A 25258-nucleotide genomic window follows, 5' to 3' on the forward strand; every position below is an offset into this window, starting at 1 on the left:
TTACATGGCACAGGAGTTCATCACTTTTATTAACTTCATTATTTAGCATTATTTAGTTTACAAAAATCTACGAAGTTGATAACAGTAATTGAGCAGGAAAATGCGACAAACTAGAACATCTAGGTGAGCTGCAAGACATTGGTCTAAGTACTTTTCACCACCTGGCAGAGATATTTATCAGTGAGAGGGAGAGAGAAAGGAATGAAGGAAGGAAATAAATGAAGGGGAATAATTTCATTTGCTTCCAGCCATGGAGTTACTTTTTTTTCACCCATTTATCGCCAATCTACAGCCTTAATGACTGGATTAGTTTTATTACATTGAAAGACATCCCGGATGGGCCATTTCCTCGGGCTCAGACCTGGTGGACAAGAGCATGGCTTAGTCACTGGCCTACCCTGACCGCTCATCCTCTGTTTCACTGTGTATAGAGGGAGGACCCCCAAGCTTCCTCCACCAGAAAGCAACACAGACCAAAGTGGTGGGGGTGTGGGGAAGCCCACTCTGCAGTCCTGTTCCATTCCTTCCCGTTGTGTTTCCTAAAGTGTATTATACAGAAGGTTCTCCATGAAAGGAAGACTTCAGAAAGCTTATGATCTTGTGCCTGGAAACAGAAAAGTGGGGATTCAGAGATAGGAGGAAGCACAGCCCACTGGGAGTCTAAGAAAAGGCTTCACAGAAGAGACAGCATTGAGAACTTTGAAAAGTGCACATTTTCAAAAGATTGAGATAGGGCATTTAGAGAGGGTGTTGAAGGTATGGTGATATTTGGAAGCAAGCGGTCACGTGTGCCTAAATGTAGAAGTCATGCAGGGAATAGCGAAAGAGGGCTCTGGACAGGTGAGCAGCAGGCTTAGCACAGCAATGCTTGCATGCCAGATTGAGACAGCTGGCTGGATTCTGTGCAGCCACTGAAGGTTTTCGAGCACAAGAGTGACCTAATAGGAGCCCTGCTGTAGGAATGATGGGAAGCTATGTCCTGGATGGCAGAATAGGTAAAGGGGAAACGGAGATGCCAAGTAGTATTCCATTTGAGTAGAAGGCAAGGAGAACAATAATGAGCCCGTAACCTGTGGGGAAGGGTGGAGTAGAGGACACTAAGAACCCATCAGTGGCTCCCTAGGGCCCAGGCTCCCCATGGTCTGTCTGCTGCTTCTTTCTCCAACCCAATATCTCACTATTCTTGTGCCTCTCACAACCTTTGTTTCTTTGGCTCAAAATAATGATAAAGATAGCTGATGACAATGGCAATGATAGCTGATACATAGTGCTTACTGTGTGTCTGTTACTGTCTAAGTGGTTTCTTTTCCAGAGAAACCCTCATTTTTTGGATGGTGCTGTGCCTTCCCTCATCTTCCAATGGCAGCTGGTGCCAATGCTATGGAGTGCTAAATTAAGATTGTGGGGTTTCCAGCCATGCTAATATTTTTAAGATGCACACCTAATTGTAATTAAATTTTATGAGAAAGTTAGAAGACTACTATTCTCTATTTTTGAGTGTACATTTCTGTGTCTGCCTACTTTTAGAAAAATCACAACTATATTAAAAATGACCAGGAAATGATCTCACTATGTCGTGAATACCTAAATGTCATGTTATTATCTGGTTTGTTCACCTTTGTCTCTTTCCACAGCATATAAAACAGTTCTCGGCACCTAGTAAGAACATGATGTATCTGTTGAATGTTTGAAAAACTGAATGAATGAGCAAATTAACATATCAGTGAAATTTCTAGAGATACATGCTGTAGTCCCCAAGTCAGTTCTGCCTCTTTCTCTCCTACTCAAACCCACTAAGGCTACAGCCACCCACTCACAGTGTGGTCTTTCTCCTGTGGTCTTCTTTGAGGATCATGGAGAACACGATAAAAGTAATGACCTCAGGACAACATCAGTGTTACTGCTTCCTGCCCATACCTGGCCCTCCATTGCCCAGGATGTGGTAGGACAGGTGAAATACTCTAAAGCAGCGGTCCCCAACCTTTTTTGCACCAGGGACTGGTGCTTCTATGAGAATCTAATGCCTGATGATCTGAGGTGGAGCTGAGGTGGTGATGCTAGCGCTGGGGAGTGGCTGCAAATACAGACGAAGCTTTGCTCACTCACCCACCACTCACCTTCTGCTGTGCATCTTGGTTCCTAACAGGCCATGGACTGGTACCTGTCTGCGGCCTAGGGATTCAGGACCCCTGTTCTTAAGGACAGTCTCTGAGAGTGAGGGTGTGGGAGAGTGAGAAAGAGAAGTGCTTGACATAACTCATTGCCAGTTGTTAGTGAAGGTAATCCAAAGATTCTAATACTGAGGCACTCTGATGGAGTCTGGAGCTCAGGGCACAGCCTTTGCTGTCCTGGGTTTCATGGACAGAGACCTGAAGACCATAAGTCCTCTTTATAAGCCCAAGGTTTCAGATTTCAAGTCCCTTACCAGGTAACAGAGATGTGAGTCAGCATGGCTGAAGACTGAGTATGACTGCGAGGATAAGGGAACTAGAGATGGAACCAAGCCATGTGAAAAAAAGAGACTCTTAACTTTTTTATCTACTTCCTATAACAACCTGCCAAACGAAGGACGTGCATCCTTCTGTGAATATGAGGGGGCAAGGTTCACTTATATATATTTATTTTCCTTCCCCAATTTAGAGTTACTATTACAGACACCTGAAAAGACAGTTTCATTCTCAGCGCTGGTTGGGAGAAATATGGTAATGATTGATTAGAAGTAAAAGTTGAGAAAAGGCTAGTAAAGTCAAAGAAATACTTCTATACATGGGAAAAAACAATGTTAGTTTTAAAATAGCACTTGATCACTTTAGCAAAATAGAAAATAATAAATAGTCACTATCGGAAAAAAACAGTTTTAATATTTTTGACATATATCTTCCCTAACACATGTGTGTGTTAGAGCATGTTGTATATATATTTGTTATTTGTTGTTTTTTTTTAACAGAATTTTCCATTTTGTAAATAGAATCATGTTTATATGCAAATTTTGTGCCCATAATAGATATAGATTATGTGGATCTGAAGCGTACAAAATTTGGGAATCTTTTTTAAGAAAATGTTTTAAAATGATGAATACGAACATATGTACAGGGCCTTGGAGGGGGCCATGCAAAGGAGAGGTCTCAAAATTTAAGCTTCATTATTGTCCTAGTAACTCCTCTTTATGCTCTGGTTTGAATTTTCCCCCCACTTGACAATACATGGTGAACGTACATAAACTTCTTTACTCTCACGTTCACAGCAAGGCCACAAGAACAACTCCGTTCAATGAGCACACACTGAACACCTAGCGTGTGCCTGGCACTGGTACGGTATGAGGAAGTTGGGCGCCTGGCTTCAGCTCTTATCCATGAGGGATTCCTGGCACAGGCAACGTGGCCTCTTGGCAGGTATCTTCCAATGGGCTGTGCACAGCCCTATTCATGAGCTCCTAAAAGTGAGCCCTGTGAGGAGCATCACACACCGTGTTTTCACTTAGAACCCAGCCTAACAGCCTGTCCTGGTCATTTATTTCAAGCTGAACTCTCCAAACTGTATTTCAGAAAGATAAGTTGTCCCACCTGCTTCCACTTCTCACAGCACATCATCTTTTTTTCCCTATAGCACATGTTCCAAGAGCCTTTGTTCTCACAATATGGCTGATGGAGCATGGTTCCTGAGCTCTATCAAAAATAGATGTTATTATGTCAGCGATATAAATAATGTAGCTTTGAGAAGGGGGGAAATGGATTTGAAGACTATAATTAAATATAGTTCAAATGTTGTTTAAAGTTAACCACTGTAGCTTCAGTTTGAATCTTTAAAGCTTCGATAGAAGGCAATTAATCCTTCTCTGCTGCATTTGAAATGCACACCATAAGGCAAAGTGCAGTGGTGGAACAGAGCAGATGTCAGATGTATTTTCTGTTTTAATACATTAACTAGAGCATTTTAAAAGCAAATGTTAGGGTAAACCTCATGCACACATGGATTTATATCTTAAGTTATCAAATGCTATTTATTAATGTTTTGAATTCATTTTTTAAAATGCTGTGAAATAGATGAATCCTTCTTAGTAACCACTCAATGCCTACAACTCATTGTGGAGGACTCTGAAGTCCAAGTTCTCAGCAATCCTCAACTGACAATATTCAAAAGGAACTCTCAGTCTGTGTCATGGGTATTATTCAAATTGCTGTATGATGAGGATTTATCTCATTTTTAAATACCTCTAAGTAGATAGATTCTCAGATGCTCTCACTGACTAGTCCGGATTTCAATATCCAAACCATAATAAATTATTGGCCCACATTAGGGGCAATATTAAAAAAATAATAATAGTATATTCACTTAATGAAATACTATGCAGCCATGAAAAGAGAAGGCTCTTTATGTACTGTTATTGAAAGATCTCTAACATATATTGTAAAACGAAAAAAAGCAAGGTGCTGAATATGTTACTATTTGTGGGGAAAAGTGGAAATAGATATATATTTGCTTGTATATACATAAAATGTCTCTGGGAAGATACACAGTAGAGAAAACACAGTGGCTAAGGTACAGAGGAGGCTGGGAGACTTTTTTCGATGTATAAAATTTTTAACTTTGGCCCATGTGACTGTATTACTTATTCAAAAGTTAAGTTAAAAGTAATAGTATAGTCTACGACTATGCCACCCTGAATAAGCCCAATCCCATCTAATCTCCGAAGCTAAGCAGGGTCGGGCCCAGTTAGTACTTGTGTGGGAGACTGCCTAGGAAGACCAGGTGCTGTAGGCGTAAAAAATAAAAAATAAGGGATTGTAAGTTGACAAGGTCCTTGCGATCTGTGAGGTCAACCAAGGGTCGCCTCACCTTAAAAAAAAAAAAAAAAAAGCAGTAGTGCAATTAGCGTCTCTTACTGCAGCGATGCGAGTGGAAACCAGGAACCCCAGCTTGGAGCAAAGACCAGGGTTGTTTTAAGAAAATGGCAGACAAGTTGGACGTGGGGGAAATCGCCAGCATCAATAAGTCCAAGCAAGCTGAAGAAGATGGAGACACAGGAGAGAAACACCCTGCCGACCAAAGAGACCGTGGAACAGGAGAAGCAGAGTGAAATTTCCTAAGAACTTAAAGGATCCCTCACCCCCATCATCTTCAAAACCCCAGTCGTGATGTGGAGGAAGAGGCACCTGTGAGATGACCGCACGAGTGACAAGCTGCACTGTGGACTCGGATGCTTTATGTTCATGCCATCAGCCTGTGGATCTCTGAGAGACACGTCCCCAACTGAATTTCCAGATTCACCGGTTTACCCTGGGATATTTTGGAAAATTATTTGTATGATTAATGAAAATAAAACACATCTTATGACAAAATAATAATAGTATAATTAATTATCACCAACAGAAAATATACATTTCTTTTGCTATAATTCAATTCTGGTTTCTGAGCTTAAAAGTCAGGTGCTTCCATATGTTCTCTGACTTCCCTTAGAAAAACAGAACAATGGGACAACATTTTCTCTTGTTTTCCCTTGACAAAGATGGTCTTTGAGAAGTTTCTCTCTGGTAGCAGAATAAACAGGAAGAAAATTTAGGGTGCATAGTATTTTGATCCTTGAAAAGAGAAACTATTTTCTGGATCATTCAGTTTTCCCTGGAGAAGGGAAGATGGTGACTGCAGGAAGTTACTATATGGTACTGGCCAGAAAAGTCCAGCCAGATCCCAAATCATCCTTCTGAATTGCTGTAATGATTGGCAGCCCCCGCTGCCCCAGAGATGGCAGAGCAGGGCAGTGCTCAAGAAAGCTGCTCTGTGACCTCCTCAAGCAGGGGCTGAGGAGTAACAGCATCTGAACCTGTGATTATAGCTGGTAGGCCCTTCTCAGCAGAAATCCTTGTCCTCTGGAGGAGGCAAGGCAGGAAGACACATAAATTGCAGTGGCTCACATAGCCCCGATGCTGAGCGAAAGAGTTCCAAAATGTAAATCTCCACACAGCAGATGGAAGTGACAACTTTTTTTAATCTGAGATTTTCGATTTTGAAAAGTTACACCAAAAATATCAAAACAGGGCTGCAGCCATCTTTGCTAGTTAAGAGAAGACTCTCTTTGAGGATAAAGAGCTTTATAATTGCTCCTATTCTGTTTCATGGATGCGGTGATGAAGTTTTGTTCTCATAACATCTTATCTACCTAAAATAAATAGCAAAAACGACAGTGTCAATGGAAAATAAAAGACATTTCGGTTCATCAATAACTGGACAGTGATAAAAATAGGCACTTAGAAACCACAGCTAAAATGTGCGCTCACAGTTCTCTGCTTGTGGAAGGAAATGGATTCTCTGGCTGATAGCTGAAAACTCCTTAGATGCAGCAGTTCTCTAAAGAGCCCCCCTCAGACCTCTGGCTCTTCTAAATGTATACTTATTTTGATGCATCTCGGCATTGCTCAGGAGCTCAAATGTATTGCCTTTGATGGGAGATACACAAAAAAGTCCCTACTCACTCTTCCCAAAACCCCGGCATCAGCCGCTCCTGTGAAGACATCTGACCACCAGATGTTGACATGAACGCAGAAACTGAAATTTGCTGCGATTAGTTGCTTGTCATTTCTTTCAGTGAGAATTTAAGCACCAGCCCTGAAAAGTTGAAATTGAGAGGGATGAAGATCAAGGCAAGGCCTTGTGTGTGTGGGGGGGGGGGGGGGGTGGGGGAAGTGGGGGAGAAGAATGTTGAAGAAGAAAGATGAAAAAAGAAAAGTGCCAGTATTCTGCATAACATGACATCGAACTTCCATTTGTATCTCAGCCATTTCTGAGCAAATCATTTAATTTCTATGCTTCAGATTCCTCATTGGTAAAAGGGAGGTAAAAATAATTCATTTCACAGGTCAATATGAAGGTTAAATGAGATAATCAACGCCTATAAAATACATAGACATTTATGGCACAGAGAAAATGCTCAAAAATTTGGAGCTATGATTAACATGGGGAGGTTAAGGAAGAAGCAAAGCATAAAGTTTCCAGTAGCACTGTCTTGGGAGACTCCACTTAGATCAGAGATGGGATCACTTTTTTTTTTTTTTTCCAAGTGCAAGCCTACAAACCAAATGGAAAAGTCAGCAAGAGGATGATTGTGCCGCTCTTATCCCGTCCTACCAGTTCTTGAAAAGGTTGTCCCCATCATGCAGGCCATAACTCCTATGCGAATCTCACCCCAGCCCCATCTAATAACCAGAGACTCCTTGTTTATCTATAGCTCCCTGCCAGGCTGTCATCAAGGTTATTCCAGAGTTGATTTGTATCCAACACAACTGTAATCGACACAGTCATCATCACATCATAAAACCCAAGGTCACGTGAAGGTGAAGATGGGCTAAAGAATCTATTACATTCAATGAAAATAATGTGAATAAATCATCTGGATAAAAAAAGACGGTTATAGGAAAACACATAAACTCAAGCAACACATCACTGTTTCACGTGATTTGATGGCTCGCTTCCCTTCCTTGAGGCACACTGGCCTCGCTTGTCTGAGGCAGGCATCTTCTTTTGTCTTCTTTAACAAGAGCAAACAGCGCTATTCCTGGAAAATATTTAGGGACCCACATAATACAAATAATGAGACCATGATGGATTTCAGTCAAATAATTTCTTAAAAGGCACATCATGGCAGGAGATTACTGCTATCAGTTTTATGGGCTGCAAGTTTCGTCCCCTGAGAAAAATGAAGACTGAACTTAGTAACATGGTAGAGGATGGATGGGTTTCTCGTCCTCACCTATGTGCAAACAGAAAGCGGACCAGAAAGGGAGAAGCCTGTTTTTAAACTTTTTAAAGGCCTTCTAAGACAACTGGCGGTAATTTTAAGATCACCAGCCCTTCCCCAAGTACTGTGTGTTTTGAGCACTCCAGCTCTCCTACAGCTGATGCAATTGATATCCTGCAGACAACACCAAACTCGAGTCCACTGAACACAGAAGCATAGAATATGGGTAAATATTAGAGAGCTGTGACTCACCTGGACTCTGAAGACAGGCAGATCATCTCACACAAGGTTAACTGGCATGTAAGATACCTAGACTGTCTGAATTACCTGGAATTCTCCACATTAGGTTAGGATCGTCCAGGTAAAGTCTTTCTTTGCCTTTATGTTGCATGGGACAAGTCTATCTGTTCCAGAATTCTTTCCAACCCCAATCTCTCCAACAAGATTGAGCCTAATGATCTCTAGTATGTAACAGTCCGTTTCACTTGCAAATAGTAGCAATATAGAGAATATCTTATTCTTCATTCTTATAAAGTATAATATGAATTATATATCTACAGATATAGATATTTGAATATATATTATATTAACATTATTAGTCTTTCATCATGTACTAAGCACTTTCATATGTATCTGTGAAAGACTTTAGAAGCATATCTGCATTGTTATTGCCCCTAAAAATTTATATGCATAGCCACAGTTTAAAGGTGTCTAAAGGATCTTATTTTAAAAGCTGTTTTAAATTAATGCAGCAGATGGCCAATATAATAAGATAAACAGATCGTAGTCTACCTCTGGTCAGTCAGAAAGATAATAGCTACATAAATAAATATCTCACATTAGCATTAGCCCTACCCACTTATTCCAGCATTGCATAGGGCTGATTCAGCATTTTGGCTTTTCCACAGCATTTTCTGTTGAATAGCTCAGCAGAGGAGATCAGATTGTGGGCTCTTTTTAAGGGCCAGTATCTTGTACAATACCCCTGACTCCAGCCTTCTGGTTTATGGGAGACTTTGGATAAAAGGTCTTTAGTCCTGGGGTAGCCAGATAGTTCTAGCTTTCCAAATGGTTGGAGATCCATCATTATTTTGTTGGTTGTGAAAGGATTTTTGTTTCTTTCTGGCATTGTGCTCCTGGACCTAGGGTTGCCTTTGGCAACAGGAACTTATGATTCTTCTTTTCCTATTAGGAATGTAGGTGACAAAAATGACGAGCAGGGCAGTTTCATTTGTGTGACTAGAGCTGACATCATGCCTCTCTTGCGCATTTGCATTTGTGCGGGAGTTCTTTTTAAAATGTAATGCCCTTAAGGGGAGACAGAATTCATGGCCTATAACATAGCTATTATTTTTTCATGAATCACCTCAGCGAGCAAAATTTGGTGAAACATCTCTAATTTTGAGGAAAGATATTCCTAGAAATATTCTAGCAGGAAAAAAAAAATGTATTAGTTCTCCTTCCTCCATTTTTACTGAGCATGTCTCCCTGTTTTTTTTTCATGGCTCTTAAAGGGCCAAAGAAAATTTCAAGCTCCAGCAAAGAGCCAGGTCTCTGAGCATAGTCGAGAGAAAGGAGGCACCGTCTGGAGGGAGGATGACGTATGTGGCGTAGGCCTCCACTGCCGCTCACCACCATGGAAGCGTCCCCCCGCATGGGGTGGCAGCAACATTAGGGCGGGCAAATCAGATTTGTCTAAGTTATTATTAATTGCAGTAGTTTTGTACCCTCAGTTAAGAAAAAGATGACAACCCCCCCCCCCAAAAAAAAACTGATGTTGCAAAACATGTTATGTGTATATTATGTTACCACTGTATTTTGTGAGAGAATTTGCCATTTGGGTATCTTACAGTATATTTCTAAGCATGACAAGGAAAACTGCATTCAATTTTTAAAATGTTTCATACACAGGGGATTGGAAGACATTGTCTAAAATTTTTAAATATGTATTATATATTATTAGATAGCATTTTTATTATTTATACAAACCTGCGTACAAAGCATTATTTCAGATATGTAAGTAACACGTAGCTTACCTTCTCTAAAGCTAATTGGGTAAGCGAGGCAGAAAAATGTGCCATGTTCCATCCAGTAAGATGAACCTCCTGACATTAGACAAAGTCTACTTGACCTCTTCACCACAGTTGACATACTGGATGTATCCGCAGCAAGCATTAGTACTCTGCTAACGATGTCCTCAAGTGTACATGGTATTGATCTGCTTGGGTTCCAGCTCACTAACCCCAGCTGCTCCTGGCATCCAGGAGAAGATGCTGAATAAGCAAAGAAGGGACAGACGGAGGGGAGAGTCCCTTTTCCTGTTCACTCGGAATGGCTTAGGTCACCCTCAACAACAGCAATAACAAAAATTGCATGGCAAGCCTGCCTGCAAAAGAATATTGGAAAAATGAACATTGGATAGCACGTTGGGGACTGTATCTCTGCCCCCCCCCCCTTCAGGGGAACTTGCCCTGGGAGACCCTCTTGCCTTTGTTCTCACATAGCCAGAAGCTGACGGAGGTGGGCATTCTGGAGACTTCCATGTGTTGCTGTCTACCACTTCCCCTAGTGGGGTCTCAGTGGCCTCACCTGTAAACGGATAGTACCCACCTAACCAAGTTGTGATGATGAAATTCCTGCAAAGTGTTTAGCATAATACCTGGCGCAGGGTTTTCCTTCATAAATGTTTGCTGGTGTTTTTATCCTTAGTCTCTGTGCTGATGATATAGGGCTACATCCAGAGAATGGAGGAAATACGAGCTGCTTAGACACTCCTGCTGATTTGCTTCTTTCTCTATAAAGGGGTGGGAGAATGTGGGGGCTCCTTTCCATTAGACTATAGTCCTCCAAGGGCTGGAGTATCTATCTGTTGGTTCTTTCAAGGCCCTGCATTTGCAATTTGCCATATTAGTGTGTACTGTTTTATGTCTCACCAGTTTTTTTAAAAAAGTGTTTTGAGCTAGATACTTGTTCTTTGAGTAGTTTTGTGTAGGACAGCATTAAAGGGGAAAATGCATACATACATATTTCCAAGCAATTAACTTGCTTGTGAAAATGGATATGAGCAAATTGAGAAAGGCAATGCATTTTCCATTTAAAATGAGAAACTAATTTATTGATTTAATATTGCAAACACTGCATTGTTGTCCAGTTATTGGGAAGCCTAGGGACATGCATCTAAAATAGAATAGTGGATGATCACTATCTATAGCCTATGTAAATATAAATGTTTTCTTTCCCTCCAAGTGGTTAAATATGAAGAGATGCTGAGACTGAGGAGTTTCATGTCTTATTGATGTGACAGGCTCTATCTCAAGAGGTGTTTAATGCTGTGATAGATTAAGAGCACATTTCTTTAAATGTTCTCAGTAGATCCAACTATGAGTTGTCTTCATCCTCCTTAAAAAAAATATGTGAAATCCAAAGCTAAAGTCCTAAAGTACAAAAGACTGTAGATGCCTTGTTTGTAATTGGTGGTATGAGACAGGCCCTTCTCCTGGCCTCCCCTTTCGTTCCTGCCTCTGCTCAGGGTAGGGGACTTTTAACTTCTCTCCATCAGAGGTTAGAGTGGAAGATGTTTCTCCTACCAACTGTGCTTGTTGGTTTTATGCCTTTCCCTATTTATCTTCTTATTTAGAACCTTCCAGTCTACCCCATCTCTGAGGCCCAGACAACATCATTTTGAAGTCACAGTTCAACTTCTCCGCAGCAAGAGAATTGGGGGTGTGTGTCCTTTAGTTGAGCATTAGATATCCAGTGTTTCCCAAACCAGGATGTGTACTAAGGCCATAAAGATGTCTGATGTGTGGTGGTGTTTGGGGTCATCTTCTGACTAAGGTACCTTTAGTGAAAGAAGGCTAGGGGTGGCCAGCCTCTTGCAATGCATGGATAGTCCACATAGTAAAGGGCTCTCGCAATGCCAATAGAAACTACATTGCTTTCAGACTCTTCTAAACTCTTTCTAAATCACTTGTTTTCCCCATCATAGGCCTCTCTTTTCTTATCTAAGACTGACCCCCAGGGCCATTGACCCCTCTTTTTAGAAGCTCCGTCCCAACCCCATTTCCACCAGAGGGTGAGTTCTCTGTATGGTAGTGTTAACTCTGTGTGTAATTCCAGTGTTGAATTTGGACCCTTTGCAGAGGACATTATCATTTATGGGCACAGAGTGAAAACAGAGCTGAGGTTGGACATCTGACTCTAATATCTGAGCCCCAAGCCCCTCTTCTTGGTTCTGTTCCTTCTAATCCCTGATCTCTGACCCCTGCCCTCAACCCCAGACCTCACTGTGGTTCTCACTCCTGGCCTCTTGTCCCTCCCCAGTCCTGTTGATGTGGCTCCCTTTTTTCTACCAGTGGAGACTTTTTCTCTCTGGACTCCAAATCTACCTTTCTCAGTTAGGATGAGAAATTCACCCCTCGTGTGGTTATCTCTGAGTAGCAAGATTACAGATGGTTTTTATTTTCTCCTAGTTACATGATTCTAATTTTATTTTTTAACAATGGATACACATAATGTTATACCTTCTCCCATTTATCTTTTTTATTTGTTTGTTTAATTACATAAGGGATATATAAATATATTTTTGTAATTTAAAAAAAAAATCAAACAACACAGAGGTATTTAGAGTAAAAGGCAAGCATCCCAATTCCCTCCAGCCCCCATTCAATTTATCCTCTCCAGAATTTGTTATCAATTGCTGTGTGTCATTCCACAACTTTTCTATGTATTTACCTACAAACATATGCATACATCAGTTATAAATATGGAGGGTTGGGGTGGGGAAATGAAGATTAACAAATGTTTATTTCTTGGCAGTCCTGTGATCCACCCTCTTGGTCAGCCTCCGTTATCATCTGTCTATCCTGAGGCTCCTTCTCTCTTGGTTCAAGTTCCTGCTCTGCCTTCCCAGGGCCTCATTGCCCTTTTTTGGATCGGTTCTTCCAGCCAGGCTCCTTCCTAGCCTCTGCTTCTCTCTTAAATCTTATTAGATTTCCACAAAATCACTCCTCTGCTATATCAGCACATTTGATTGATCTTTCCCTGTTCATGGTACTACCATCTTCCTTTCTAAGAAGGGAGTCAGGAGTCAGATATTCTAGTATTAGACAATAACATACAGATAGGTAGCCCTCATCTTCGTCTGGTTTTCTCAGAATTATACTTTATGAAATACTTGAAACAAATTGCATTTCCTCATATATTTCTATCGGGTGGCACCTCAATCTTAATAAGATTAAGGGGAGATGAAAGACACAACCTTGTACATTTTATAAATAATAAAACTATATAGTCAGTTTTTCAGTCCAAGGCAGACATTGTCCCCTTAGACACATAGTTGAACATCTGATATGTGGAAAAATCCAACTGAGAGCAACAGCTAAAAATAGAATTCAGAGAAACAGTGAGTCATGGCCTAAATGAACAAATACATTAAACGATATATTAAATAGAATAAACTTGCCAACGGAACATTGAGTCTAGCTTAAGGTAATCTTCCACATCTCAGGATGTAGATGTTAGAGGGTCTTAGAGATATTGGATATCATGAACACTTTTTGGGTAACTTTATTATATGCATTTTTATTTCCTCTTAAAGATATGATCTGCCCACCCAACACACACACACACACACACACACACACACACACACACACACACTTATTTTTAACCCTAAAATAAGATTGGTTCAGACTGATTTTTTTTTCTCCCTTAAATGGCTATAAACCTATCTTGAAAATAGATAAACACCCTGGCTCTGTGGGTTTAGCAAACTGGTAACTTCTATGCTAATCCCTGATCAGCCAGGTGCTTGCTCTCTGGGTGACCTTCAAGAAAGACCAGCCTCCTTACGCTTCCTGTTCTCCAGTTACTTTTGCCCTCCCAGGCTGTTGCTGCTGCTACTGCTGCTGCTGCCAGGTAGGCTAACAAATAAAAACATGGGAAAGCCGTTTGCAAAAAGGAAGCTCTTGGTCCTGCAGGCATGATTAAAAGGAGACAGGTCAGCTTAGACAGGAAGCTCTAATTCCTGACTCTGGCTCTATCCCAGGTCACAGAACCCAATCAGCTCAAGCTTTGTGCTTGCGGTTGGGGGAAACAGATAAAACGGTCCATCTAGCCAAGCAGACCTGACTAAACTACGTGAAAAATCAGGCAACAGCACTAGAAAATATCTAGTGTCACCACCAAGTGTCACAGGATGTAATTTCTGGACTTGGAGTTTAAAATATCTCCTATGCAAAATCTCACACTTCTCCAGGCAGTGTTCCTTCTCAGGACTACAACTGTTATTTCCCAAGGCAGCCTTTGATTCTAGCCCACTTGAATTGCTATTGTTTCATTTAGGCTTGTTTTCTCAACTTGTGGGAGAAAGTTACAGGCTTCGTAATATCTAACAATTCATGGGCATATAATGACCTCTCTCTCTCTCTCTCTCTCTCTCTCTCTCTCTCTCATATATCATACAATTCACCCATTTAAAGTGCAAGTCATTGGTTTTGAGTATATTTATGGAGTTGTAAAACCACTATAGACCCTTTAGCTTTTAGCCCCCAATCCTCCCAGCCCTAGGCAACCACTAATCTACTTTCTATCTCTATGGATTTGCCTGTTCTGGACATTTCATATAATTGAAACCACACATGCATGGTCCTTTGTGTCTGGCTTCTTTCATAGCATAATGATTTCATGGTTCAGTTATGTCATAGCATGTATCAGTACTTCATTTCTTTTTATGGCTGAATAATATTTCATTGTATATACAACATTTTATTTATTCAATTCATCAAGTGATGGGCATTTGAGTTATTTTTACTTCTTGACTATTATGAGTAATGTTGCTATGAACATTTGCATCCAAGTTTTTGTGTGGACACATTTTGTATTTCTCTTGGGAACATAGCTGTGGAATTGCCGGTCAAATGGTGCCTCTATGTTTAACTTTTCGAAGAACTGTCAGAATATTTTGCAAAGTGGATGCACCAGTTTGCACTCCCACCAACTGTGTATGAGAATTCTGATATCTCCACGTCCTTGCCCACAATTGTTATTATCTGACTTTTTGATTCTAGCCATATAGTGAGTGTGAAGTAGTATCTCATTGTGGTTTTGATTTACATTTCCCTGACAGATATTGATGTTGGGCATCTTTTCATGTGCTTAATAGCCATTTATATATCTTCTTTGGAGAAATGTCTATTCAAATCCTTTGTCCATATTTTAATTGAGTTACATATCTTTTTATTACTGAATTGTAAGCGTTCTTTATTTTTTTTATTACATAAGTCTCCTATCAGATATATGATTTGCAAATATTTTCTCCCATTCCGTGAGCTGTCTTTTTACTTTCTTGATACTGTTCTTTGAAGCACAAGTTTTTAATATTGATGATGCTCAATTTATTTGTTGTTGTTACATATCCTTTTGATGTCATATTGTAAGACTCCATTGCCAAATTCAAGGTCATGAAGATTTACTCTTATGTTTTTTTCTTGAGTTTATAGTTTTAGGTCTTACATTTAGATCTTTGATCCTTTCCGAGTTAATTTTTGTATGTGGTTATGATGATCTCAACACATGACTGTTAACTGTCCATTTATTATATAATCAAAAGAAACTTCATGCTGAATTTTATCATCTATTAATCATTCAATAAGTATTTATTACAAGTATTTATTAAGGGCCTACTGTGTACTGGGTACTTGGGACATGAAAGTGGGCAGAACAGTTGAGCCTTGCTCTTACTCAGTTCTAAATGTAGTGGGAGAGACAGATAGTAGCATTATCTCAGAAGCAGCAGTAAGTACTACAAAGAGAAAGTATAAAATGGTTTAAAAGAGTTCAGCCTGGGCAAGGGACTGGAAGGGCAAGGAAGGCAGTGATCTGAGGGTAGACGAAAAGGGAGATAGGCAAATGTGAGGTGAAGGTTGGACAGAATGTTCTTATCAAAAGAAACAGCACTGAGTGAGGGAGGGGGATGGAAAGAAGCAAAATTAGAAACGTAGTCAGGGGACAGAACAAGCAAGACCCTTTATTAAACAATTCCTACATGCCAGGTTGCCAAATGGTATAAGCTCTTTTATATGGTTCATTGTTTCAGACAGTTTTCACTCCAGCCCTGAGAGATAGGGTCATTATGCCTTTCTTGAGTGAGGAAACCATAGCTTAGGGAGGTTAGGTGACTAATAGGCCTGCATAGCTAACAAATGGCAGAGCTGGGACACAAACCCAGGGCTGTGTAAGTCTGTACCCTGCTCTTATGGTTCTGCTACATTGCCTCTGCTCAGAACTAGAGTCATCCCATCAGATGCCCTCTGAGGTTTAGGTTTAGAAAAACCTTCACTGTGATATTTTAGTAAACAATCCTGAGGACCTAGTCTGGAAGAAAGAGACTAGCATGCACACATATAGGGCCAGCGTCTCCTGGCCTGTGAAATATGAAAATGAGAGCTGCCCTACAGTAGGTCATTAGGGAAAAGCCTAGTCACTCTTATTGTCAGTAACCCAAGCTTAATTGTCCTGCTAGAAGACGTAATCTTAGACAAAGCCGTCTGGAGTCTCTTGGCCTCAGCCTAGCGGTCACGATGCTTCTCTGGAGGTGTTGATGTCAGATCATTCTCTGCTTACTCCAAGGAATTCAAAATCTTAACTGCAACATTGTACCACCTTGTGATGGTTCTTGCCTTGACCAGAGTGGTTGATTCTTCTGGTTAAAGAAAACCAGTGAATTATCTGATTGCCCTCTCCTCTCCAAAGGCACTTCAGCCTTTAAAGGGCAGGATCGCCCATATGGATACAGCTAGTCTGAACTCTGCAGGATCCCGTAGAAGACTGATACAGCAGGAAATGTTAGACTCAGATGAAATTTCTCACTTGATTACTCAGAAGCATGGATGGTGTGGCTGTACAGTCATTGGGGCAGCCAAATGCCCGCCTTCTCTGCAAGTTGCAGGCTTTTAGCTTTCGGATTCTGTCCAACTGGAAGCTCAGGCAGGGATGACAAAGCAGAGCTATGGCAAAGCTTTATGAAAAGCAATCTGTTAAAAGCAGGCAGGAAGGTTGCTTGTCTCAGACGACAATGCTTCTTGAGATTTCTGTTCACTTCTTCCCCTACCCTTAGCCAACTTTTTCTCTGCTTTTCTGTGAGGCTGAAAATGAGACTAGGAATAAATTGACCTCAGCGATGAGCTTTTGCTCTTTGAATGCAAGATCACTTGCTCCTCCTGAAACTGGGCTTCACTGTCTCATTCTTTTATTCCAGCTCTTACCTTCATTTTATGCTCTATTCTATTTTTCATCACTGGAGGCAGTGCCACAATCTCAGAAGCCAACAAGGGCCAGGAAAAGGCCCCATGAGTGATTGAAATGGGCTAGGAGTTAAGCAAGAAGAAGCAGTACAAACTGGAAAAAAAAAAGTCTCTAGAGAAGCTGGTGATTTCCTCTATAGAAGGAACAGTGGTTCCCCTAATTGGGCCAATGTTCCCATGTAAAAATTGGGCCTGTGTTGGGGGATCTTAACAGTTTTTCAAGCAAATCAGAAATCTTGAATTTAATTGGGCATTTCCTTATTCTAAAGCAAGGTGAGAACCAGGCACACTGAAGGGCAGATCCAGCTTCATAGGCTACCAGCTTGCAACCTCTGCAAAAACCATGGCCTTGAAAGCACACACTCAGGATCCAATTAACTAAATTTGCATTATGTGCTAACTGTAGACCTTGAGTAATTATCTGATCTTTTACTGTCATTGTCAATTAAAAATTCACCCATTGAGATGTTTTGAGAATTAAATGTGTTTAGCACAGGCCTAACCTATAAACTCTATAACTAATAAACTCTCAAAAAGACCATTTCTATTCTACCTTGATTTCTTTTGAAAAGATAATTCTCCATCCTTGAAGAGCAGGTTCACAAAGACTCCTAGTGCTAAAAACTGCCCAGCAACAGGCCCTTCTGGGAGTGGCGAGGCTGCAAGCTTAGTGAAGCAGCCACTAGCTTTCCTGCAGCTCATCCAAAGCCAGAAACCCAGCCCCTCCCCACCAGGCATGCCCAGAAACTATAGATCCTACCTTAATTACCAGCAATTAAGCCTGCTTCATCCTGCAATACAGGATCAGGCCCTGAACAGTGTGGCCTCCTGAGGCCCTTATAGAAACAAGGCATAGTCCTTTCGGAGCCTCCTCCACCCCCAACAATTTATTTAGTCCCTGCCCTCTCCCTTCCCACACACAAACTTCCCTGCTGTCAGAAACATGCTAGGCCAGAAAATCTGAAGGCCTGGGCAGGGGTCCTCCCTTAGTTGCATTCTAAACCTCTGCATCCAGATAAGAGTTCTCAAAGACAAACTGTAGCTCCTGAGATTCTCCTTGAATTGCATAATGAAAGATGGAGTTTCCTGTCTTTTCAAGTATATTTTCTTCATTTGCTAAAATAGATTTGTAAGAGGGAATTTTCTTGCAACCAGGAATAAACTAATACATTCACTCAAGTGGAAAAGAAAATTAAAGAAAGAAAAATTAAAGATCTAGTATGAGAGAAAGGCAGAGCATCGATGACAAGTGTATTTTTTTAGAGGAAGCCCCTCTCCATCAGAGTTGAGTGAGGTGGTTTTGGGGGTGGGGAATGTAGGGAAAGGTGAGCCATCTAGACAAATCTTCAGGCATGCCCTCCTGGTTTCAGCTGATACCTGTGCAGACTTTAGATAGCATGTTGGTGAGAACCCCAGGATTTTGGCTCAGAGACAGACTTTAGTGAAAGTACATTCTGGATCTCAAGTGCTCTCAGACACAGGCAGGTAGGGGGTGCTTGAATAAAGGAAATTGGCTTTTCCCTCTCCTTGGAGCTCTGCCTCTGACTCAGGCTGAAACAGCTAGGAAAGTCTTCTTCCTCTGCTTTTGTTTGTAGTGTGGGTCTCAAGGCTGCTCTTCCTGGCCCCTGGGGAGACTAGGCATGTGGCCCACACCTGCTCTTGGCTCGGGAGCCCTAAGGCTAGATGAAGTTGGTGCTCAGGGCAGCTGAGCCACCTCCATCTGAGACCCAAGGTTACAATGAGCCTATGGGAGGGCGAGGCTGGAACTTTCATGTTCTGCACCACACAGATGGCTTTGTTCTATTTACAGATCAGGAGTCAGTGGCATTTTGCAATGTACTAGTTCAGTAGTTATTAATGTCTGTCAGCCCAGTTAAAAAACACACACTTAATTGGAATTTTAAAAAGCTTTAAAATGAAGATTTAATGTAGCTTCCTCACAAATATTAAACCTTATCTCTTAGACATGTCTGTGTTTACCCAAATAATCCAGACGAGAAAAACTCCCACGATCTTAATCAATGTGATTATCTATCTTAGCAGACTCTTGTCCTTCCTTCTCTTTTGTAAAAATTAACCAGATTATAGCATGAAGTCTTACTTCACCAAGCAGTCTACAAGACTGATCACTGGGTGCTTTACCCTCTCAATTCCTTCCCCTATCCTGCAACCTCATTAATTGTATTCTACCAAATGGCAGATCTACAGCCTCACTGAACATAAAGTCAGCTACATAAGGACAGAAACAACGTGTAAATGCATACCAAGCTCTTTCAAGTCCTAATCTTTCAGAAACTATGATGACCAATTAGAAACTTGATAAATCATATTAATAAAAAATAGTGGTCATTTTCAGAAACCTGGGAAGTTAGGGTGATACCAAGTGGCAGCTCCATGACACTTACAGATATAAAGTCCAGATTGGGGGTGCCAAGTGTAAACTCATCGCATAAGAAAATTCATGCACAAACCCAAGCATGTTTCTGAAGAATCTTTTTCACTGGGTATTAAATGGAGTCACATGATGAGAGAGAATTCAGCTGGTAAAAGCTCTGTCAGAAATGTTAACAATCCCACAGGACTAGCCCTCTCTCATTGTATCCCATCCCAGATAACAGTGGGCCCTGGACCTTCACTACTCACAACAAATGGGTTTGCTCTATCTCTGTTTCCTTAGTTGCAAACTGAAGGAGTTGGACTAGATACCCCCTGAAACCTTTTCCAGATGTAATATCCTGAATTCTAAGATATGCTTTCTTTATTTGTTTTCTAATTCCCCATGTCCCCATTTCTACTTCATGCAATTTCACAAGCCCAGTAGCCTCACCTCCATGGAGGATGAGTCCCCCAGTTAAGAGAACCTTATCCCTTGACCAATGGTGTTTCAGCACCACGGAGAGCGATGCACATGCTACCTCCCCACTTTACCATCAAACTCTTTGAGGTGATATGCCTATGTCAAAGTACATTTATATATATATACACACACAACTATTAGCCCCCAAGTATTAATATTTTATATATAATTTTATATACAATATGTACATTATATAATACATTGCACATAACATCCAATTATAAATATTATACATTATGTAATGAATATTATATAACGTTATTATGTATTATATTTATTATATTATATTCAAGAAAAACCACTATGAGAAAAACAAAATGAAGCCATTTTAATATGTGTATTTGCTTCCTTAGCCATAACTCAGTTATCACATTATAACAGAAACATTTTCTTGTGTAGCCAAGCCCCTGTGCCATGTAGAGTCTTAGCGCTTAGTGGGTGTAGGCGCCTCCCAACATACCAAACTCTTCTGCGGCATCTCTGGTGGATGGCTATCGAATTTCTTCCTAGTTTAGCTCCAGGTATAGAAAGCTTGGTATTTCATTGGAGATTATATAAACTCTATTAGGAAGGTCTTTCTTTTATTGAGTTGAAAGCTGCTTTCTAATAACAATTACACTGCATTCATATCCAGAATATAACCACTTCTTACCCCTCCACCACTAGCCTTCTGGTCCAAGTCACCATCATGTTTTATCTTGATCGTTGCATTAGCCTCTTAATTGGTCTTTCCGTAGCCACCTTGGCCCCATGCAGTCTATTCTTCACAAGGCATCCCTTTTAAAAGGAGCAATCACTTAAAAATTTAACTCATGTCACTTTACTGCTTTATACCCTCTAATGGCTCACGATTTTTCTGAAAGTAAAAGTCATATTCTTAATAATCACATAAAAGGTATTTTATGACTCCATCATCTGTCTCTTACTTCACCCCCTACCAGTCTTTCCTTCACTCACTTCGCTCCAGCTGCACTAGCCTTTTTTGCAGTACCTTGAACACTAAGCACACTCCTGTATCAAGTGCTTTGCATTTGCTGTTTTCTGTGACAAGAATGCTCTTTCTTCAGATATCTGCATGATGGTTTCTCACCTCTTTCTAGTCTTTGCCCAAATGCCACCTTAACATTGAGGCCTTCCCCAACATTTAAGATCCCACACATCCCCTCTTCTTATTTCACTCTTAGGCAGTGATTGGTAAAATGCTGGTAAATATTTAAGAACCCAGTTGGGGGCAGGGTCTTAATTTGGAGCATTTGCTGATATCTGTGACATAAGTTCTCCCGCCATAGCCAACCACAAGCTACCAATGTGAAATCGAAAGTGGGAAAGGCTAACAGCCAACTCTCATCATCTGGCACAGGCCAGCTGAGCACACTTCTGCAGGTAAAGGAGGGAAAGAAGATACAGCATTCTCCTGGGGCTGAGTGCAATGGTGGCTATGGGGATGATTCAGGAGAACCCCAAAGGAAGAAAATACTCACAAGGAAGGAATTTTGCTATCATAACAGGGAGCATTCAGCTTTCTCTCTTTCCAGCCACTTTTGGAACATTTAAATCTGAATATTCTGTTCACTCCTTGAATGCCACATGTTAAAAGCCAAATTCTTGACTACTCTTCCAAACCAACATTTGCTGGTATTTCAGGGGACCACAATTCTCAACATCTTTGACCTCTTGCTCTTCTTTGCTCTATACATGTACTCTCAGTAGTGCTGACTCTCCAGAATAATAAGACCATCATGTCCTGGGGTAATTTACCTCCATTGCCTGTGAAGACATGGGAATGCTTACAGATGGCAGAGTTTGTCAGCGACTGTCCATTGCTCCTTTCTCTGGTCTGACTACATTTCGTGTTCCTGCCTTTGAGGACTCTGGGAGCCACTGAGTCCATGTCATCCATGGACTTATCTTACAGATAAGTTGTAGGAAACACAAGAAGTACTTTATGATTGGCCGATGGAGGGGGTGGAGTGGAAACTCTCACTCCTGGCTTGACTAGAGAATTAGAAATATATTTGGCCTTCTCACCCTGATCAAGACAGTCAGTTTTTATGTATAATCTGTTTTGGTTTTGAAGAGAAACAATGCTCAGTTAATTGGACAAGAATTGCTACATACATTAGCTTGGATTTGCCAAGGAACAGATGCCAAGATGAGGTTAGATATGCAAGAGATTTCTTGGAAGAGAGAGCAGGAGGAAAGGCAAGGAGAGCTTTCAGACTGCAATAGAGGTCTGATATCTGTGGAAGGAGAGAAGAAGAAGTCTCAGACTACAGTAAAGTTTCAAGAAAGATTCAAGCCTATGGGGAGTCCTTTAAACAAAGTTATCTTTAGAGGAGTCCTGCATCTCACAGAATGAGCCTGCCTCAGTACTCTTGCCGTGGTGGCTGGGGACAGCTAGGGGTAAGCAAGACCTTGGAATGAGTGTAGTGGTAGGTCCAGAAGTGCAGCAGCTGTGTGTATCGGTCTTCCACAGCAGGAGATCTGAGTGGTGCATTTTCTTGGTCACCATGATATGTCTCTTACCTACCCCCAACTTCTATTCCCATTGCTGCAAGCTCTGTCCTGTGCTATTAGTTGTTTCTGGGAAGCAGTCTACACTGGAGATTTCAGCAGCAACCCTGGGTCACATGTGATGCCTCTCGGGAGAAGTGCAAATTCCCTCTCTCTTCTCCCTACTCAGATTAGATATCCAGAACATTTTTATTTTTTGTTTCTAACCATATTTTCTGATAGTCTGAGTGGGATAGAAATGCCAACTGCAATGAATGGCTTCCCTGGTCTTTTCCAATCACTAATTTAAATTCAGTGCTCTGACAAAGTCCTTTCAGTGAGGAGAATATCTAAATGACCTCATAAGTCAAAGAACAACATCCAGTCAGGTGGCATTGGTTCTCAGAATCCACCCTCTCCTTGCCTCATGTTTGGTAAAGAATTTATTTAAAAAACACTTTCCCCAGAAGAATGAATACAGTCTTCATTGATACCACCTCGACCACATCAGAGATGCTAGAGCTTAGAATTTTAAAAGCTAGAGCAACCCATTTTTTTAAGAAGAGCTTCTATGAATAGACTGCTTAGCCTGTTAGTTCCAAGGTAACTTTATTTGTATCTGGTTCTAGTTTTGCTTAGATTGTCTTACAGAAGGAATGCTGTCCTGCATTAACCACAGTTATGGTCAAAGTATAGATATCTTCTTCAAAATGTGATATTAGCAGGGGAGAAGATTATAGGAGCCAGAGATGGGTCTCTACACAGTGGTGGTGACTTTCATGTTGATTATGGACATTCTTCTAGAAAATAATTATTAAAGGACAAATATGGGAGCATGAAGAGAAAACATTCGTCACTCAGAGTCAGATGGGTTAAGTTTATTAGTCTGTAAGTTACTCAAAAATTATTTATTTTATCTCTAGTGTTGTGATAAAAACAGACGTGATTTCTATCATATTGGCTTTAGTATCTAACAGGGGAGAGAGACAATAGCACAAGCAAGCATTCTGAAATAACCTCAATCCCTTGGCCAGACCACAAGTCTTGCAAGCCTGCTGTGCATGAATTTAACAAAGTATTGGACAAAGTGTCTCATAATATTATTGAAGGCAAAGTGTCATTAATGTGGGCTGGATAATAATATAGTCTCACTTTATATTTGGGTCCAAAAAATAAACTATTCAAGAACAGAGTCGAGGACATGTGGGCCAAGACAGGATTTTTTGGAAGAAACTTGGAGAGTTTGGGGGAAAAAGCCAGCATAACTCAGCACTTCTCTATAGTGGCCCGAAGCTGCCACATCTGGAGTCTACAGTACAGGGCATGAAGGGTTAACTGCAAACTGGAGTTGCTGCAACAGGGACACAGTGGTCCAGGGGGATCACTAGTGCCACCTAGGAAATACCAGCAACTCCATTAGGTGTGGTCTGACCCACTGCCGTAGACGTTTTAAGTCACAGTCTAATTAGAAGTTGTTATCAAAACACACCACTGAATATCTTTTAAATTGTGCTTTCTTGGCAGAACACCAGCAGGGAGAGGTCATAAGATACAGTGTGTGCCTGGATTAATGTAAACAACAACAAACAAGATCTCACGAATAAGTCGTTATGGCTAACAATTAAAATTAGGTCCAAGTGTTTTTGTTTTATTCAGAAAAAAAAAGAAAAATATCGAGCTAGGTAACATTGAGGACTTACTATGAGCCTAGCAATATGCTAACTGTTTAATATGCACTGGCTCCTTAAGGACTCAGAGCAGTCTATGAGGTCAGTGCTGGTGTCTGCATTTTACAGCAAGTGCTAAGTCGGAATATGAATCCAGGTCTGCCTGGCTCCAGAGCTGACTCTTGATGTCACTAAAGAATGCTGCCTCTTGCAAGTAAAATTTTTCTTCTCATAAATAATGACATGAACAACACCAACTTTTAAAAAATGAGAAGTGTGTTTTAATCAAGAATTTGTATAGCATGGGAAACATTATTATATATTTTTATCAGGCAAAGTATCAAGTCTATAATAATAAACAGAAATTCAATTTTTGAAGGTACATTGCAAAAAAGTAATGACAAGTAGTACCTCCATGTTTACTGATAGTTTGATACACTTAACAGAGTTTTCTCTAAAAACCATTAAAAGCCTTATACAGTAGTTCCCCTGTATCAGCAGAAAATACATTCCAAGACCTCTGGTGGATACCAGAAACTGCATGTAGTGCAGAATCCTGTATATACTGTGTTTTCTCCTATACATACATACCTAAGATAAAGTTTAATTTATAAATTGAGCACAAAGATTAATAATAATAAAATAATTGTAATAACATACTGTAATAAAGTTATGCAAATGTGGCCTCTCGAAATATCTTATTGAAAAAATATATATCTTATTGGACTGTACTGAACCTTCTTGTGATGGTGCGAGATGATACAGTGCCTATGGGATAAGTGAGGTGATGTACTCGGAATGGTGTGCAACTTAAAACTTAGGAATTGTTTATTTCTGGAATTTTCCACTCAATATTTTTGGACCTTGGTTGGTTGGCCATGAGTAACTGAACCCATGAAAAGTAAAACCATGAATAAGGGAGAAACTGCTGTATTGTATACTTCAGTCTCAATTAAAAAAAAAATCTAAGTCCACAGTTATATATTTTTTCTTTGTAGAATTCTGGTTTTGTGTTTATTTGATTCAGAAAGAGTTTGAGAACGAGACCTGGCTTTTCATTTAAGACTTTCTTTTCTTAGAATCTGATCCACGGGCAGTGAGTTTTTGTGATATATATGCTCAATATACAACAGGTATTCTTGCTCTGTCACTGTCGTTCACCCAGCCGGCTCCATCCCTGGGTCTTTCTGCTTGGCAGAGTCAA

At 40.6% G+C, this 25258-nt stretch overlaps 2 pseudogenes; both read left to right on the top strand.

Annotated features, from left to right (window-relative positions):
• Nucleotides 1-4642: 4642 nt before the first annotated feature.
• LOC118606989 lies at nucleotides 4643-4761 on the top strand (annotated as a pseudogene).
• Nucleotides 4762-4948: 187 nt separating this feature from the next.
• Nucleotides 4949-5256, top strand: LOC107498724 (annotated as a pseudogene).
• The last annotated feature ends 20002 nt before the right edge of the window (nucleotides 5257-25258 follow it).

Source organism: Rousettus aegyptiacus, unplaced genomic scaffold (assembly GCF_014176215.1).
Source record: "Rousettus aegyptiacus isolate mRouAeg1 unplaced genomic scaffold, mRouAeg1.p scaffold_m13_p_8, whole genome shotgun sequence".
NCBI lineage: Eukaryota > Metazoa > Chordata > Mammalia > Chiroptera > Pteropodidae > Rousettus > Rousettus aegyptiacus.